Source organism: Episyrphus balteatus, chromosome 1, assembly GCF_945859705.1.
Source record: "Episyrphus balteatus chromosome 1, idEpiBalt1.1, whole genome shotgun sequence".
Classification (NCBI taxonomy): Eukaryota; Metazoa; Arthropoda; class Insecta; order Diptera; family Syrphidae; genus Episyrphus; species Episyrphus balteatus.
In genome coordinates this window covers 43,393,440-43,411,689 of record NC_079134.1, presented here as the reverse complement: position 1 = coordinate 43,411,689, position 18,250 = coordinate 43,393,440, and the positions used below count along the sequence as shown (strand labels likewise).

Genomic DNA, 18,250 nt, shown 5'->3' with positions numbered 1-18,250 from the left:
CTAATAATGCAAATATTTTACATCTGAAAAGCTAAAGATAATGCAATCTATTTTAAGAATAAAGTTTTATTTAAATATCTTTGGCATTGAAAGGATATGTAAGAAAAAAACGCATAAAAGTTGTTGCAGACAACTAATTGAAACAGATTTTCTCCTAATCTATAAAGCATCAAAGATAAAATGATTTTAACCTTAACCGAGTTGTTTCTTTGAATAGCATAGTTCATGTTATGTATATTGCTTGCAGACTTGGCATCAGGTGATATGAAATTATTATTGGATGTAGCTTGTTTGCATTTCTGATAAATACGATGGAAATTAAATATCGATTTTGTTGGTGGGTGAGTTTTCTTTCAACTAGAACAGTGATTGACGGTGGTATAAAGCTTGATTTAGGAAGAAAGTAATGACATTAAGGATGCTCAAAGATCAATTTATGACAAATAATCACAAAAATGCAAATTTCAATAATTTTGATTAAGACCAAACAGTCTAAGATTCAAGAATTTGAAAACCTTGCTACAGAACAGTTTAAAATACCAGACGATGATCTGGAAACAAGAGCGATCACGGAACTTGTTACCGTAGAAGATCCCAATGTTGGAAATATCGAAATAATGCAGGTTTTCTCATGAAGGCATTGCAAATAGCTAAATCGGTTGCGGGAAAGCTATCTGGGTGCAATTAAGGGTAACTTTACTGAACATAAGCGACTTAGCACCACTGAATGGAGTCTGATGATCGGGTTGGTACCCGTGAAATAGCTATAACTCCAGCCTATGAACTTGGTTGTAACACACACAAGTTCTTGTTGTTCATTCAAAACCTTCAATATGAATTGATTACACAAACAGCTGCCCTGCAAGTATGAAAGCTATACACAAACCTCTTCTAGTAACTTTATTATTATCAGTCATGCAGAAATTATTGGTGAATAGCTTTCATTAGCTTCCTTGAAACATTCAAATCTTAGAACTTGAAATCAGAGTAGAGGTAACTTGGGGTACAAAACCCTTTCAACGAAAAAAAACCTTCAATTTCGAATCTGGGTATAAGATGCCTCTACAGAGCATTAACATTCAAATAAAGGAGAAGAACTTAAATAAGCACATGAATCATATTCAAGCTGCCCAGAAAGGAAAATAAAGACGGATAAGGAAGACTGACTTATTATAGTCAGCGACTGTTTGGATATGATTTTGTAGAATTCAAGCAAATGATTAATCGCATGACACCGATCATTCACAAACCCTCAACAGTAGAGGAAGATGACTATAAAGTATAAGCCTTTCTAAAAAAAAAAAAGCAACGCAAAATACGACGTGAGGACTATTCTTTCCAACGCAACGTCACAGCAATATTTGAAAAGAGACCATCTTTAATTCGACGAATGGAAGACTCATGCTACATGACAAAATATTAAACTTTAAAACGCTAGTGAGTACTCGATTTTCAACCCTAACCCTTTTAAAGAATGCTTGAAGGTTTCCAAGACCAGTAAAAATAATTGAAAGTTTGAAAAAAATAAAGCCACAGAACCGTGATGTCGAAAAACTTTTATTTCAAGGCCGTGAAACATTTTGAAGACCTTAATTTCTTGGAGAAACCAGCACAAAGTGAAGAGAATCTGCTGATGTTGAAATTATGCTTTTCAAAATTTTGAAATGGAGTTGATAAAGCCCATCAAGTATTTACCAGAATGCAGAACCAACGATATTGATAGTGCCACGATATTTATTGAAAATAAACTGGATAACATTTGTAAAAGGATTCTTTAACTGATGTTCGGTTCAGTGTAGAACAATATTCTTCTTTATCTTTCTGCTCGAAGGTAAGTTGACGGATTCGAAAGTGAAGTAGTTAATCATTGCTGATGATGGAACCATCAAAAGGAAAATGGAAATGGAATGCCGCATTAGCGCCAAAAAGACAGAATTATCTATGCTTTCCATTTTCTAACACAAACGATCCTATTTGGGACATTTACTTGGATGAAACAGTAGTTCTTGTGATGACGGCATCAACCATTGCGTGGAGAAGTGTCTTCTTCTGTGACCGAAAAATGCCTGCTAAACTGAAACAAAAACTCTTTACACTGCAGTTGTTCGAACAGCACTTACATAATGGTTCACAATGTTTGGCAATGTGCAAAATATATGAGAGTAAATTGACAGCAGCTGAGATGAAAATGCTTCGCACAAAAGCAGGAGGAACAATTAACCATTTACTTAAATCAGATGTAAAAAAAACTTCCGAAAAGCCTTCTAATCGCCATGTCTTCTGCAAAATATCCCACTTTAACAAATTCGTACTTTTAATATGTTTTCGATCAAAAATATTTTTTCTTCTTTAAGTTTCCAAATTCAAGAATATTCTCATCTCGTTTTTCATCTCAATTTCATTACTCACTTCGACTAAATAAAAAAAAAAATAAATAATCTGCAACACATGTTAAGTCTAAACACTTAACAAAGTCTCTGACCCCCATTTGTGATGGTGATTCGTTGTTTCATAACATCACACATAGAACACAAGCTGCACGTAAATATACAACAACACATTTGATCCATTATATAAAAAAAAGTCATGATAAAAAACCCTATAAAACTTGTCTACGTCATTGTCTAATGATTTCATCGCAATAAACTTAACAATTTTACGGAACTATTTACACCACACACCGCCACCAAAAAAAAAAAAACCGATTCCCTTTAATTTAATTACACCTCAAGAATGAGCTTAGGTTACACAAAAACGAAAGAAAAAAAACATAGACACGTTCCATCGTTCCTTCATAGATTATTGTAAGGTAAATTGTTATTTTGAGTCGTCATCAATATAATTTATTAAAGACTTTTTTTTACCTTGCGTTTGTTGGAGCTCTATGCACTCAATGAACGAACAACAACCCGAGCGTATCGATTAGAATTATTGGAAGATTGTTTTTTTTTCTATGTTTATTTCCAATAAAAAGTTTTTCTCAAGTGTCATCGAATTTTTATTGTCTGAGAGTTGGATGGAGGAAGGGAGGTCTGTGAAGGATTGGAAGACTGAACCGCAAGGTGATAAAATGAAATAGAAACTTAATGATAAGCACTATTCGTGAGAAAGAGCCTTGTGTTTGAAAAATGTCATAGCAAAACAATGTGACACTAGAAGAAGATGCGGACACATGAATAACATGGAAGATAAATTGTTAAGATAAACAGTGCTGTGGAAAAATAAACTTTTTTTTCTTCGAATTAGCCATTTACTAATGTTTTGTTGTATATCTCTTTATCTAAAAGCTGGTACTTTAAAGCTTTAAACCTAGACTCTGAATTCTAACTTAGCTTACTTAAACTGTTTAAGGCCACTTCCGAAGAAGTGGAAAAACCTTTATGACCTTTTGTCGGCTATGCACCCATTTCTACCGACTAACAACAGGCCCAAAATAATTGCTTAGAGTGAGACCACTCTTTCTCAGGGATTGTTCCAATCATTCACTAAAACTTGATGGAATATAAAATAAGAACAATCTTTTACACACTACTGTATTTGGTTAGGCTTTGAGTAAAGGTGTCTGATACATTTACCTTTGACATTTTTTGCAAGTCAGCAGACACATGCTGTGGTTCAAGGCGTATTTTCTCAAGAATGACAAGAGTCTCTTTGAGAAGTAGTAGAGCTCACAGATAGATTTATATCTTCAGGTGAAATATTATCTGAGACTCTGCGGCAGATAAATTGCTGCATGATAACTTTTTATAATAACTTTGTTGAGTAAGTCAATATAATATTATGATGCTAAAAGCACTTCCATTATGCTTCAGAGAGAGAGACGAAAAAAACATCTTGCAGATGTAGAGACTTCTACTCAATTTTGCAAATAAAGTATACCTATGTCAAGTAGAATGTTGATTTGCGTTTTAATAAATTTATGCTTGATAATTTATTTGCTTGTTTGTGCATTGAAAGTGTGATAATTTATTTTTTTGTTAGGTGGGATGGTGGAAATTGTTCTCACCTAAAGGTATCCCATAAATTAGCAGAGCAATCAAGTTAGAACACAGCTTAATGCAAAGTTAGATTTAAATTTAGATTTAAATTCATAATTGGAGCACAAATTAAGTACATCTCTTATGTTTAATAAAAAAAAATACACCGCTTATTAATTTGCTTTTAAAGTTTCAAGTTGCGACACTTGTTTAAAAACTGCATTCAAACATTTCGTAAGTGTTTATTTTTTCTAAACATAAATATTGCAAGTAGAAATGAATGCCTCTTTTATTAATCAGGGGTCGAATTACAGCATACGATTACGATCATTCGTTAACGTTTTTACTATTTGTGTCTCTATTTATTTAGTAGAAAAGGATAGGGACACATAGCAACCATACGTTAACGAACGTATGCCGTAATTCGACCCCAGGCTTTTTATTAAGTGCGAATTTACGAATCCAAAAAAAAAATTATTATTGATAGTTTTTGAAAAATAAAAATACCTACTTTCCCATGAATAGAGCCCTCAACAGTTAAGTACCTACTACTCGTCTACTTTGAATGATGTGAATTCTGCAGCATTTTTTTAAATATTCTGATAATTGAGCACTTATTTCGCACTGGATGAGTGTGAGTATACAAGATGAATTATTATGCAAACAAAAAGTTGAATTGTTTATCGGTAGTTGCTTATTTGAATGTATAACTATGATTGGGAAAAGGTAGTTTGATTTCAAGTACACATCCTTATTAACCGTGTACTTCTGAGCATTTAACACAGCATGCGATGCACCAACTCGCAGATAAACATGCCCGTGGAATAGAACCTTAGCATTGTATACCCGATTCTTTAGATTCCTCTGAACTGCATCAACTACACCATCGTCTAAATGTTCACATCAGGGCAAATTTTGGAAAAAAAAACCTGGTACCTACTTTAAATCGCCTATTCTTCAAGCCGTATAAGACTGTATATATAGAGGTGTATGTTTAGTTTTCGCATCCTGACAGAGATCGTCCGCCTGACGATGGAGAATAGACGATGCTCAATCATGGTCGACTTAGACCTAATTTCTACCTTTTTTTTTTTTTTTTTTCATTGGTTTAAAGGGATTTTATGACATTCAAAATATATATCGTTAATGGGATTGCAAGTGTTCAAGTATCTAGGAAATTAGAAAAAACTTAAATCAAACAACAATCAAATTTCTGTACATAGAAAATCATGTATTGATTAAAACTACAAGACAAAGATTTGGATGTACCTAATTTAAACTTAATGTTTTATGTTTCGATGAATTAAATGAATACGAGTGTAGAAAAGTAATTGAATTACCTTGTCAGAGTCCAGTCTTAAAAGAACTTCGTTTGAATGATGTGAAATTTTCAATACATTCCAATGCCAATACAAGTTTGAATGAAATCCGTCTTATTTAAATTTGAATGAAATCCGTCTTATTTAAATTTGAATGAAATCCGTCTTTTATTTAAATTCACTTCACATAGAATGGATGAACGTACCATTATATTTTGATGTATTTTGAATTTCTTCTTTAATTTGAATGTATGAGCTAGACCAATTCAAAGTCAGCAATAAAACCTAGTATAAGTTTTTCTACTTTTATAAATCAAATGTTAAAAAAAAGAAAGTCTCAATAAACTTAAATTGAATTGAATTGAATTTTTTTAAACAACCTGAAAGCTAAAGATGTTTATTCAACTAATATTTGTTGTGAACTGAACAATAAGGAAATTGTTACTATGATATAGTTTGAAATTTTGAAGTAAAAAAAATTTAAGTTGTTTTGTTTTAAGAAAACAGAACAGTAGTTAATATTGAACAATATCTACCGGTAAAAAAAAAGGACGAAAACAAATAGAGCAAGAGCTTGCAGCTGATTTTGTGGATGAGAGGTATCCGTTCTATATCGATACTATAATCAGGTCCATTCATAGTCTACTTGTTTTTTATTTTTAAAGGAATCGATACAGTTTTCAGCCAATTCTATTAAAAAAGTTACTGTGGAGTCCCTCTTTTGTGAAACCATGCTGATTAGCAACGATAAGAGATTAAACATAAAAACATAAAGATTCACAAATAATAGCCTCAAAATGCTTGATAATCTGGTTATAGGCCTATAATTTTTAATTTCGTCTTTTTTTTCCTTTTTTATGCAGAGGGATTATAAAAGAACTTTTTCAAATAGACGGAAACACACAAGAAGACATTGAAAAGTTGAAAAGAATAGATAAAGGCAATGACAATTGACGGACACATTTTTTAAAAATAGTAGACGTTATACCATTAGGACCAGGTACACAGCTATGGTCAAGGTTAGATATTTTTCAATATTGTCAATATTTGTGACAACAATAAATTAAGCTTTGAAAAATTAGTCTTTTTTTTTTTAAATTAAAAGAGAACAATTTTTCACACAATTCATTATCTAGATTATTAAAGTTGTTAAAAAGTGAACATATTAGAGATGGGTGATGATTATCTTCAGGGACTAAGGACTCGGTCGATTTTGTTATTTTAATATCGTCATTATTGGTAGTAAATACTAGATCAAGCAATTTTCCTTTATTATTCAAAACATCGTTTAGTTGAACTCTGAAAGTGTAACTCCAATAGAAAAATAATGCACTAGCGAAAGAAAGATAATTATATTTTCAATCAGAAAGATCCTTGAACATTTTCTGAGCGACAAATCGTTCTCGAGATATTAGGTTTTATGCGTTTTTCAAAATGGCGGACGCCCGACAAGACCAATCAATACGCAAAATAAGAATTATAATCAAAATAAACCCCTCTCCAATACTGCATCCAAACTAACCTCATGTTTCGTACAGATCACCTCCTTTTAACTCCGTATTGACTGAACTAAAGGTTCTTCTTACAAAACGTTGTTGCTTGGAAATCAAACATTTCAGTTACTGACTTCATATTTTGTTTTTAGAATAGAAAAGGATTGCTTTTTTTTAAATTGTTGAAGGTTTAAGTTTGCGCAATAACGCATTTAGTGTGGGATTTTTGTTTTGGCTTGATTCGGTACAACTATTAGAAATTCATTTTTTGTTTTGCTCACAAAGCCGCAATTCCATTCAGAATTCAATCTTTATTTTAAATTTGTATAGAATGTCAACGCCTGGCTTTCATTTTTCTGTTCTTTTCATATTTTTGATTTCTTCAACTTAAAAAGATGTTTTTGCAAAAAAGGTTTTTTTTCAGGCGATTATCTTCATAAATGGTAGGTACGAGCTGCACTGTGATGCACTTGATATCTTATTTCGTTGTCGAATATACTATCCAAGTGTATATCAAGGCGCTATCGGGATATGACACGTAAAATGCATTTGAAATTTTGTTTAATATTACATCTAGTTCTATGCAGTTAGGAGCTAAAGAACTAGCAAAGTCTACCTTCACTATCTACAGTTCATGTAAAAATAGTAAGTAAAAATTCAATTTGTATAAGTTTTTTTCTTCAAGTCTATTTATATCATAAAATCTAATAATCTAATTTTTTGGAACGCTTTGTAAGTGATTTGATGATAAATACGTTGGCATAGTAAGTACATTATATATGTATGTACATTCCTTTACACTCCAACCAAACTAAGTGATAATAAACATATCAAAAGCCTTGATGTTGATGTACATAGGTTAGGTATGTAACATAAGAACACAACTCACTCACTTATCACTTATTTCTCCCTGAACATCCTAAACAAGGTCATAAGCCTTTTTTCTCAGCTACTACTTTACTTAAGAAGTTTGTGTTATAAATTTATTATGATTATTAATTAAGATAAGTTATCTTTCAACTAAAGTCTCATTAAAGAAGAAGAAGCCAAAAACCTAACGCTTGTGGTATCAGAGTTTACTCTTTTCATGTTCGTTTCACTCAAACAAGAAAACCTCCTTATATAAGTCGTCTCTGTCAGATTCCAACTGAAACAGCAAAGACCAACAAAAACTGAAATGTAAAGAAATGAAATATTTAATGAATCCACCTGTCATTGCGTGTTGTAAAGTACCTAAACTATTTATCGCTCGTTTCTTTTTCTAAAGATCTTTTTCGACGACTCCAAAAGAAGACTCATGAAAAAGTCTTCTTAAGCCAGGCAGCAGTCAAACCCCAAGCGAATTCATAAGAACAAACACAAAAATGAAGAAGAAAAATAATATAGAAGAAAAAAATAAAACAGAATCCAAGTTAAACGCATGAGTGTAATTATCTCCTCTGTCCATGTGGAATTGTGGATATCTTTGGCAGTGGCGTATCGAAGGGGGGCTCAGGGGGACTCAAGCCCCCACACGAACCTTTTAAAATACTCTGATTTTTTTTTAACATTGGGCGGTATTCATAGAAACTGTTTAAGCGGTTTCTAAAAGAGACTTCAAATAACATTGGATAAGCCCCAGTCTAAGATAAACTGAGGTCTAAAAATGACTATGAATTTGCCCCATTATGTTAAACTATTTTAACATTCAAACTTAAGTTTTCAAAACTTGTTTATATAAAAAATGAACAAATCTCCTTATTATTTCCCGGCTATAAAAAAATTATAAAAATTATAAAAATGCTTGACTGAGTTGCACGAACTTTCTCTTAGGATTCAAGTCGCTACAATTTTCAAAAGTTTTTATATAGAAATTTAGACATGTGAAAAAAAAAACATAAAATTGGTTTTAATAAAAGAAAAAAACAAAATCTTAAATCAAATTGAACTCCAAAACAAGTATAAAAAGTAAAAAAATTAAATAAAATTGGTAGGCATGCCATTTTGTATTAATTACTAATCAACAACCCAAAAATAAAATAAAATCAATTTCTCGTTTTCAAAAATTTTATTTTCAAAAAAAAAAATCAAATTTTTTTAAAAATCCAAAAATCAATTTTTTCGAAATTTCATTTATATTAAAATTATAGAAATGAGTCAAAATCATGAAGGTTAAAAATGTCAGTATCTGTTTTATAAGAAAAATAACTCATTTTTACTCCTAGAGCGTTCCCGGAAATGACGTTTTAACCTTTAATATTTTTTATTTTTTTTTTTAAATCGTTTTCCCTTATATTTTAATAATTTCAAAAATACTTTGTATGGATAAAATAAAATCTATCAACAAATTGCTTAAAAAACTTCTATGCCAGGAAAGTACTTAGTTTTACCTTTGATTTGATACCAACAAAACTCCTTAGCTCGTCCACGAATACCACCAAAAACAGGACTTTAGCCAAAAGTTGATGATTAGCGCTTCTAACCTTAAAACGAGCTGTATGACAAAACTGTCAGACTTTCATCCGGAAGGCCTTTGAATTTTGATAGCTGACAATATCACCCTTAATTGGATACCAATATCGTCTTTTAACTCTATGAAATGCACAATGCACTTTACCACGCCAATCGTGCCAGGATGCGGACGGGAAGACCTGTGGTTTTCGTAACTACTAATAGCCCTCTTTCACTTCCCATTTGAAATTTTCTTTAGCTCGATGAGTTGAACGTTTCTGCAGTGGCCGCCCGCTCTATTACATGTAACATGAGAGTAACACATTAGTTTCGCTATTTATTATTTTGGAAAATAACTTTTTGCTATTCATATTTCTTAGTTGTGATGTTTTTAACACGATAATACTGAAAAAAACATTTTTTAATATCGATTTTCATAGCTTTACTTTTCTTTCGATCTTCATAGTCAGGGGAAAAATCCTTTTCAATTAGCTTAAACTCTAAATTCTCCGAATAAATGATGGAAAAGAATTTTAAACTCTGAAATTAAATTGCGTTAACTTCTTCCCCGCAAAACTTCCATCGAGTGGATAGATAGAGCGATTCCAAAGAAACGCAAATGTGGGCCTTTTAAGTCATCACTTTTAGAAAGGATACTTAATTATGCTGAATTGTAGAGACGGGTAAGCAAGAAAAATCCAATGATATAAAAAGACACATCAAAGATCGCCTAACATTATCTAAAAAAAACATCTGAATAAAAACATGCAGTTTTGAATGAGAATCTTTTAGAGTGATGAAATAAAGGTTAATCGCATTGGAACCGATGACAAAACATTTGTCCATCGCCCTAAATGTAAAAAGGACAAGCCAAAGTATTATCTCAAAACCATAAAACTAGGAGGATAGGATTTGATTGTCTGGGGCGCATTTTCCTGGCATGGTAAGGACCCATTGATTAGGCGAATGGCACAATTGATAAATTCTTTTGTCTTAATATTACATTAGAATACCAAAGAACCGCAGAATACCAAAGAACTATGGACTTGGCCTTATATCTTGTATAAAAAGTATAATTATACAGATCTGGCACCTGAATAGTTTGTAAAACATTATGCTGCTATTACTCCGACACCAAATGAAGCTTAAATGGGTCTTCCAACAGGATAATAACCCAAAAAACACTAGCAGAGCAGCCAGGCAATGGTTTCAAGATACTATGATTGAGGTCATTAAGTCACCTGCTCAGTTTTTCAGACCTCAATCCCTTCTAGAAACTTTGGGGGGATATAAAAGGAGATGTGTCTTAAGCCAAAACTTAAAATAACGGGAGCTATGAACCATTGTTGAGCAGGTTTGGTGATCTATAGCACCTCAAAGATCTCATGGACTTTAAGACTTCATGGAAGGTCGTTGCGAAGCGGTAGTTAAAAATAACGGTCATGGGAGCGAATACTACCTTTTCTCTAATAAAATACCGTTTAATTGAACTTTTTTCGCCCTTGTTTTATTTAAATTTAATAGAAAAAGAAAATCACTGCTATTATTTTGCTCGCTTAAATTTGAGGCTTATTTTGTTTTTGGATTATTTCTTAGCTTAATAGAAATAAATTAAATTCCATTTTTACTAAAATTTAAATTTTAATGAAACTTAAGGAGTTTTACCTAAAAAAATTTCCAAAATCAAAGCTCTTTTAATGTTGATTGCTTTATTTCAAATATTTTTCAAATCGCTGCTATTTTTTTGCTCGCAGCTGTATGTACATAAAAAATTTATTTTAATAAAAAGAATAATTCAAAAGAACGCAGTCCTTATATTGTCTTTTTTTTACTAAAATGCAACTCGCAATATTTTATCTTGACTTATAGGCAAGTCCGAGGTATTATTGGGGGTGTAATAGGTTCACAGGTCGAGAAATGTAAAGACCATCTTGGTTGTCACTTTAAGGAAGATCGAACTTTTTTGGTATTTTTTCACCAAGAAGTGTTCTCTTGTCCATTTTTCCGGTTCCGGCATTGCATTCCTCATTTCAGGTAATTTTGGTAAATTTTTAAAAATCGTTCAAATCATTAAAATTACAAAAAAAAAATCACTTAACAACCAAAACAGCACACAAGAAATTAATAAATCCGGCAGATTTCTCTTAAAAAAAATAGAATCCATTGTTTTTATTCAAGTACTAAGCGCTAGACTACCGATTTTGAGGTCCTAACAAATATTGAGTCCTAACTAATACTCGGTACCAATTTGACAGTACTAGGGCTTAGAACTTTTGTGAAGAAATCATTTGGTAGTGATTTGAGTACTAACGATTGGTATAATAACCAGGTACTAGCCGATTTTGAGGAGCTAGCTAGGATCAGGTCCTTACTAGTACTCGGTCCTAAATTGACAGTTGTAGGACCAAGTACTTGGGTGAAGAAATGAGTTGGTACTTATTTGAGTACTAACTTTAGGACTAGGACCGGTTTTAGCGTTAGGACTCTGTGAAGATATCGGCCCTAAGTAAACAATCAAAATTTTGGTACACTTTTACATTTCAGTACTTTTTGTACCAGCATAATTTCAACATATTAGAACTTGGCTTTTTTTTTAACAGTAATATGTTTTTGTTGTGATTTCACTACTTTTTGCAAGGTATTGCTCAGATAAAATGGGCGGTTACCACGCCCCTTGTCTAAAATTCTCAAATTTTAATTTTTTTTCTTTTGTATAAGCCACCGGGTCTACCATTCTACCAAATTTCAAGATTCTACGATAATCTCTAAAATATTTGATTTAAATTCAGCGAAAATGGGCGGTTACCACGCCCCTTGATTTGAAAATCTCAAATATTTGATTTTTTTCCTTTGTATACACCACAGAGCCCATCAATGTGCCAAATTACAAGTTTCTACAATAGCGGGAAGTTCTCCATAATTTTGATGTTCTGTCAGTGAGTGAGTGAGGGAGTGAGTCAGTCAGTTACGTTTTTTTCCGATTTTTAAAGCCTTATATCTCAGAAACTACTCATCGTAGGTAGCTGAAATTTTGTGAGGAGTTTGATTTTTACCAGATTAACAAATGAAGCAAGTTTGAAGTTTCTAGCATCTTTGGTGTGAAAGTTAGAGGAGGGTCGAAAATGGCCTGAGTTGTTTCCTGTAAATAAGGGTGTAGTGCCAAAGTTGCTAGAGAACTTGGCTGGGCCCCTTGATTAAAATATATAAATAAATTCAATTTTTGTAAGAAAAATCAAAAGTGTGTTATTTCTTTGTTCATAGCAGCTGTAATTAGCAAGTAAAAATGACTAAAAAAATTTACAGGTGAGTCCCCTTCCAAATTTTTTTTCTGGATACGCTACTGATCTTTGGCTGAGCTCGTGAGAGTTTAGATTACGATGGTGGTGTTGACCTTTTTTATATTTTTTTTTTTTTCTTCCATGGATTCGATTCAGGGATACCTTTAAGAGGTTATCCTTTCTTCTTTTTCCTAACGAAATCTAGAAATTCATTTATTTACATATTGTGAATCTTTCCCTCACTCCACTTACCTTTTTTTTTAACAGTTTTTCTTTTATCTCGCGTCCATAAAAATGATGACGATGATAATAATAATAATGATAAACCACACCAACAACAACAATCTTTGAAGGTGAATCTGTGATTAAGAAAAAAAAAAAACAAGAACAAAAATCTTGTTGGAATAAATTATTTTTTGTTTTCTGTTTGTTCTTTTCTTTTCTTCAGCAAATCAAATATACAACAAATTTGTAAGAAAACAACAAAAAATACCGAAAGAGATGAATGAGAGATGACAGGACACAGCTTCAAATAGCAGCAGGACGAGACAACGACACACAGACGACGAGTGTAGATTTGTTTTTTTTTTCTCTCTTTTTTCTTTAACAATAAAAAAGAAATGGGAAGGAAATATTTTTTCGATGAAAAATTGATTTACTCACTCTCACAGATGGCAAATAACACTTTTCACTGTTATCTTATCTGTAAAATAAAACAACGACGATTAAATTTAATTTCTTTATCAAATTTTTTTTTGTTTTCACTAAACTTTTTTTATTCTTTTTTAAAAATTTGCAGCAGACGGAGAGAATTTTTTTTTTTTGTTTTATTTTCGCGCAAAATATTAGCGATAGAATGATTGGAGAGCAAGTGGTTGCGAGTGAGACAGAATGATAAAATAACTTTACAGACGAGGACAAAAAAAAAACCAATGATGGTAGATTTTTTTTTGCTTGTCGTTGGTGGTGGTAGTGGAGAGAAAAGAAACCCTTTTTTTGTTACACTTTTTTTTTTCTTTATCCAACTTGGACAATTTTTCAGAAATCTTTTTTTTTCTTCTTGTTCTGACAGAGAGAATTTAAATTTTATTTATTTGAAATTAGAGATTTTTTTTAACAAGTATTTTCTTTGCAGAAATGGTAAAATAGAAGAGATGCACAAACACCATAAAGATTTATGCAAAAAAGATGGTAAACCGCGACGTTTTTTTGCTTGGAGATTTTTTTGTATTTATTTTATTCAAAAATAAAGAAAAAAAAAGACGAGACGACGACGACTACACGAGAGAGAGACACTCTTTGCTTCGATTCACAACGACATCACAAAATCAACTTGATTGGATTTCGTTTGGGTTTTTCTTGAAAGGTTGTCGTTCAACGTCGGTTTTTGCTGTTGGTTTGGTTCGCTCTGCGTCTGCACAAAAAAGTTTGTGGAAAAAAAAAACTAAATGGAGAGATAAAATCCAATAAACAAAATTATTGTGAATTGGTATTTTATTTTTTATATTTCAATGTTGGTTAACATGACTTAAGGTTCGTTGAGTGTGGCCCAATTAGACAAGTTAGACAAAGGTTTGTGTATTTGATAAGTGTTTACAGTGACATCTTGTGGTGAGAAATAGAACTATATTGAGCAATTTAGTTAATGTCAACTTTATGTAGATTAAGGTGGATACAGAATGTGTTGATATCCAAAATCGTCTCACAAATGCCCAAATGTATATTTTTAAACAAATTTATTCAATCTGGATTTAGTTTGGATTAAAGTTTATTTTACATAAATCCAATCTGTTAAATCAGAATTTCATAAATCCAAGTATTTAATTTTTTGTTCATATTATTCACTCAAAAAAAATGATGTGATTATTCAATAAATTTTGCATAATTTGCATTTATCTTTATTTTTTTCTTCACAAAATACTTGACAAAACAACTGAACACTGTGAAAATAAATTTAACATCTGGATTTATAAAGTTAAACAGAACTATAGAACTCCAGAGAGCAGTTTAAATTTGTTTGGATTTAACGAGATTGGATTTAAAAAATTGGATTTAAGTAGTGAATATGATGGAATTGGATTTATTTTTGACATTTGACATTGTTTACATTCAGATGTATTTTTTAAACTAGTGAATAATATCGCCGTTAGGATTCTATTAGGAATCGTGAGTCGAACTTTTTCGGAAGCATTCATATCGAGATAGGTATTTCGATTTGAAACTACATCGATCAGCCCGGAATGCAGTCCAAATAAAAAAAAAAGGATGACAATACGGTTTTTAAAACGTCAAATCGCTTATTGAAGCCTCAATAACTATTTTGATACGTCAAATTTTTCTAACGATTCGGCTAAATTTTCGAGAGAATTTTGTATGGGAGCTATAATTGCTGTTTTTTGAATTTCTATTTAAATGATGGCAGAGATGGCTTATGTTTGACGGAAGGGAGTTAAAATAAGAGATAGAGCACTGACCCGTTCTGTTATAAAATAAAATAAACTTTGGTTGTTGTGTCTAAAAATCGTTGTTGTTGTTGGTTTTGCTAGATTTTGTTAGTAAATGCTAACTTCCATACAGTGTTTTAACATGTCCAAAACTGCCCCGGTGATATCCAAAGCCAGGGCCGTCTTTAACTAACTAGGGGCCCTTGGGCATACTAGAATTTGGGGCCCTTTTGGAAAGTAAAATAAGTACAATGGTTGGCTAAAAGGCAATGGTTGGTAAAAAAGGGGTGCCAACGCAACTAGCACAACAGCTTCTATAAATTGAAATCTCGCAGGTTCTACTTTGTATACAGCTTGTATTAAGCTTGCTTCAGAATTTAACTGCTTATAGAAGTTCGGACTTGTTTAACAACTTCTTATAATTTGTTTAAATACTATTAAAGAAACTTAAACGAAGAAAGACTGTTTTTCTTATTAGCCTGTTTAATGAATTTATAGAAGCTTTACAGAAATTACAAAGTTTTGTATTTGATATTTGGTTTTGATATTAAATAATCTAGCTCGGATACTTTTTGGTTTTGACATTGAATAATTTAGCTCGGACATTTTTTTGCTATTTGAACTGATTAAGTTTTTGATTTCATTAATGAATATACTAGGATGGCCGAGTGGGTAGATTGGTGGACTACCACCAAGCAGATACGAAGTTCGATTCCTGGGTGTGGTAAAAAAATTATATACTTTTAAAATTATTATTAATAGATATACTAAAAACTAATGGAATGTTATGTATGTATAGTATCAGATCAAAAGATAAAATTCATGATTTAAAACCAGTTAAAAAAGAATTCTTTTTTGTTTTTGAAGCTTTTTTTTAAATTTCGATAAGACATGTATTAAAGAGCTATACAAGCTCTTCCGAAGCTATCTGTCAAATCTCAAAGCTTCGGTAAAGCTTCGTTTAAGATCCTTATAGAGGGTCAAATTTGTATAACGTTCTCCTTTTTCCATGCCCAACAACCTTACCAATGTAGCTTTTGTAATACCTTAACCGAAGCTGAAATATTAGTTGGGAATATATCGTTCCATATAAAGTACCTAGTGTCTTTATTTTTGGCAGGGGGTGCCAATAATACGTGCATTGAGATATGAAACGTTGCCACGCCACTGCTAATTATTATACATTTTATACTGCCAATAATTATAGCCTGTATCCGTTATAAGTTTCAGTTTGAAGAATTGGAAAAAAGAGCTCAAACGGATTGATAGATTTGCTAAAAACTTGGTAGGTACAGACGATTTGTACGTGATTTCCAATAGTCGTCGTTTTATTTTATTTTAATGTCTCCTTTTTAACTGATATCTCCAATTTAAAGTTTTCGAGATATTGCAATTTTCTCAAAAACGGATAACGATTTTGCTTTGAAAAAAAACCATGTAGGTAATGCTGCAAATAAGGCCGCACTTTTGAAATAAGAAAAATATTTTTTTGGACCGTTATTAAAGGTACTTATACTTGCCATAGAACCGATTTCTTAATGTAAATTAAAATTAAGAAAACTAAAAAAAAAATTATTTTTGGATTTAAAAATTTTTTTGTTGAAAAACAATTTTTTTAAAAGTTATTTAATGAATTTTATGTGTCAGTCTTTAAATACGAGAGCAATTCGCAATTCAAATTAAAAAATGTTTATGGGTGCCAACCATTGTGCCATGGCGTTTTCCATTGAACCAAAACATGGATGTACTGTCGATGAGACGGCAATAGTTTTTTCTTAAACGATTTCCAACGGAAAAAGTATTGATGTTATTTTGCCGACGAATTGATTCTTTTATCGTCTTTTAATACGAATCTACACATATTTTAACACTGATTTTAACACGCACTACAAATTTGACAGTTTGGCAAACGTCAAACGAAATTATTATTTAAGGAAAAAGATAATGGAAGAGAATTCGTTGTTTTTATTAATAAATAATAAATAATAATAGTGTCTTATTTTTTGGAAAATTGAATTTGGGTTTGGTCGTTTGGATTTAAAATTTTGTCCGCATACAACGCCACATAATTTGTTTTCATTTTGAAAACATATATTTTGAATATAGGTGTAGAAAAAGCTAAAATTTTTTGAAAACAAAAATGATGCGTCACCCTAATGAAATTTGATAAAAACATTGATTTTGGGATAGAAAGCAAGAATAAAGAGTTTTTGTAAAAAAAATTTGGCGAAAGGTTGTTTTTTTCGAAGAGACAGTAAAATCTGCAATTGGTCCCAAAAAGCCAATGATTCGCGTAAAACGTGTAAGAACTTATCTATAAATGTTTAATTTGCCTTCAAAACCATAAATAAAAAGAATCATTGGCTTTTTGGGACCAATTGCAGATTTTACTGTCTCTTCGAAAAAACCACCCTTTCACCAAATTTTTTTTTATAAAAACTCTTTATTCTTGCTTTCTACCCCAAAATCAATGTTATTACCAAATTTCATTAGGGTGACCCATCATTTTTGTTTTCACTCAAAAAAACACCGTAATAACCATGATATTTTTATAGACTTTTTATGTACTTGTTTCTTATCTTAAAAGTAACATAATGGCTTAATTTCAATAGGGTACCACTAACATTACTCTAGTAATACACACTTTTTCAAATATACCCATATTTTCTTTAGGCACTTCTAAAAAAAAACACCCTTTCACATAAAAAAAATTTATAGACTTACATTATTCGTAATTTCCATGGGAAAGAGAACATATTTAATGAATTTCGTAAGGGTACCATTTATACCTATTTCCCAAAAAAACGCCCTTTAACCTAAAATATTTGTATAGACTGTTTGGGTTCTTTGTTTCTGTTATAAATGAAACATTTTTACCAATTTTCATTGGTGTAATAATTTTTTCCTAGTTTTTGTGGTAGGTACTAATTCCGAATTTCATCATTTCTTAAAAAAAAAAACACCCTTTCACTCAAGATAATTTTGTACACTTTTTAGATTCTTAATTCTTATACCAACCAAAACATTTACACCAAGTTTTAAAAATTAATAAAATTTAAGTCAGCTGTTATGATACCTTCCTCATACACAACTTAACCCATCAAAAAAACACCCTTTCACCAAAAATAATTTTAAGAACTTTATGAATCCTTTGTCCCTGCTTTATCTAAAACCTTCATCCCGAATTTTATTAGTGTAGCGTGTTTTTCACATGGGTTTCGGTTATATTTTACTTGTTGAAGTCAAAAAACAAGCACCCTTGTTTTTAATCGGCAATAACTTTTCTTAGAGCAATCCTATTGACTTTAT

General features: G+C 31.5%; 1 protein-coding gene across 6 annotated transcripts in view; it reads right to left on the bottom strand.

The window, feature by feature from the left end:
* Positions 1 to 13,200, bottom strand: part of LOC129905836 (mitogen-activated protein kinase-binding protein 1) — a 438,084-nt gene extending 424,884 nt beyond the window's left edge. For 5 of the 6 annotated variants that reach the window (XM_055981427.1, XM_055981432.1, XM_055981430.1 and 2 more), the window contains exons 1-2: positions 12,991 to 13,200; positions 12,750 to 12,856 (exon numbers count right to left, since the gene is read on the bottom strand). The gene's annotated coding sequence lies outside the window, so the exon portion shown is untranslated. Of the gene's footprint in view, positions 1 to 5,317; positions 5,527 to 12,749; positions 12,857 to 12,990 lie in introns of those variants that run through there. The other variant, XM_055981428.1, reaches the window with a different exon arrangement.
* Positions 13,201 to 18,250: the final 5,050 nt, after the last annotated feature.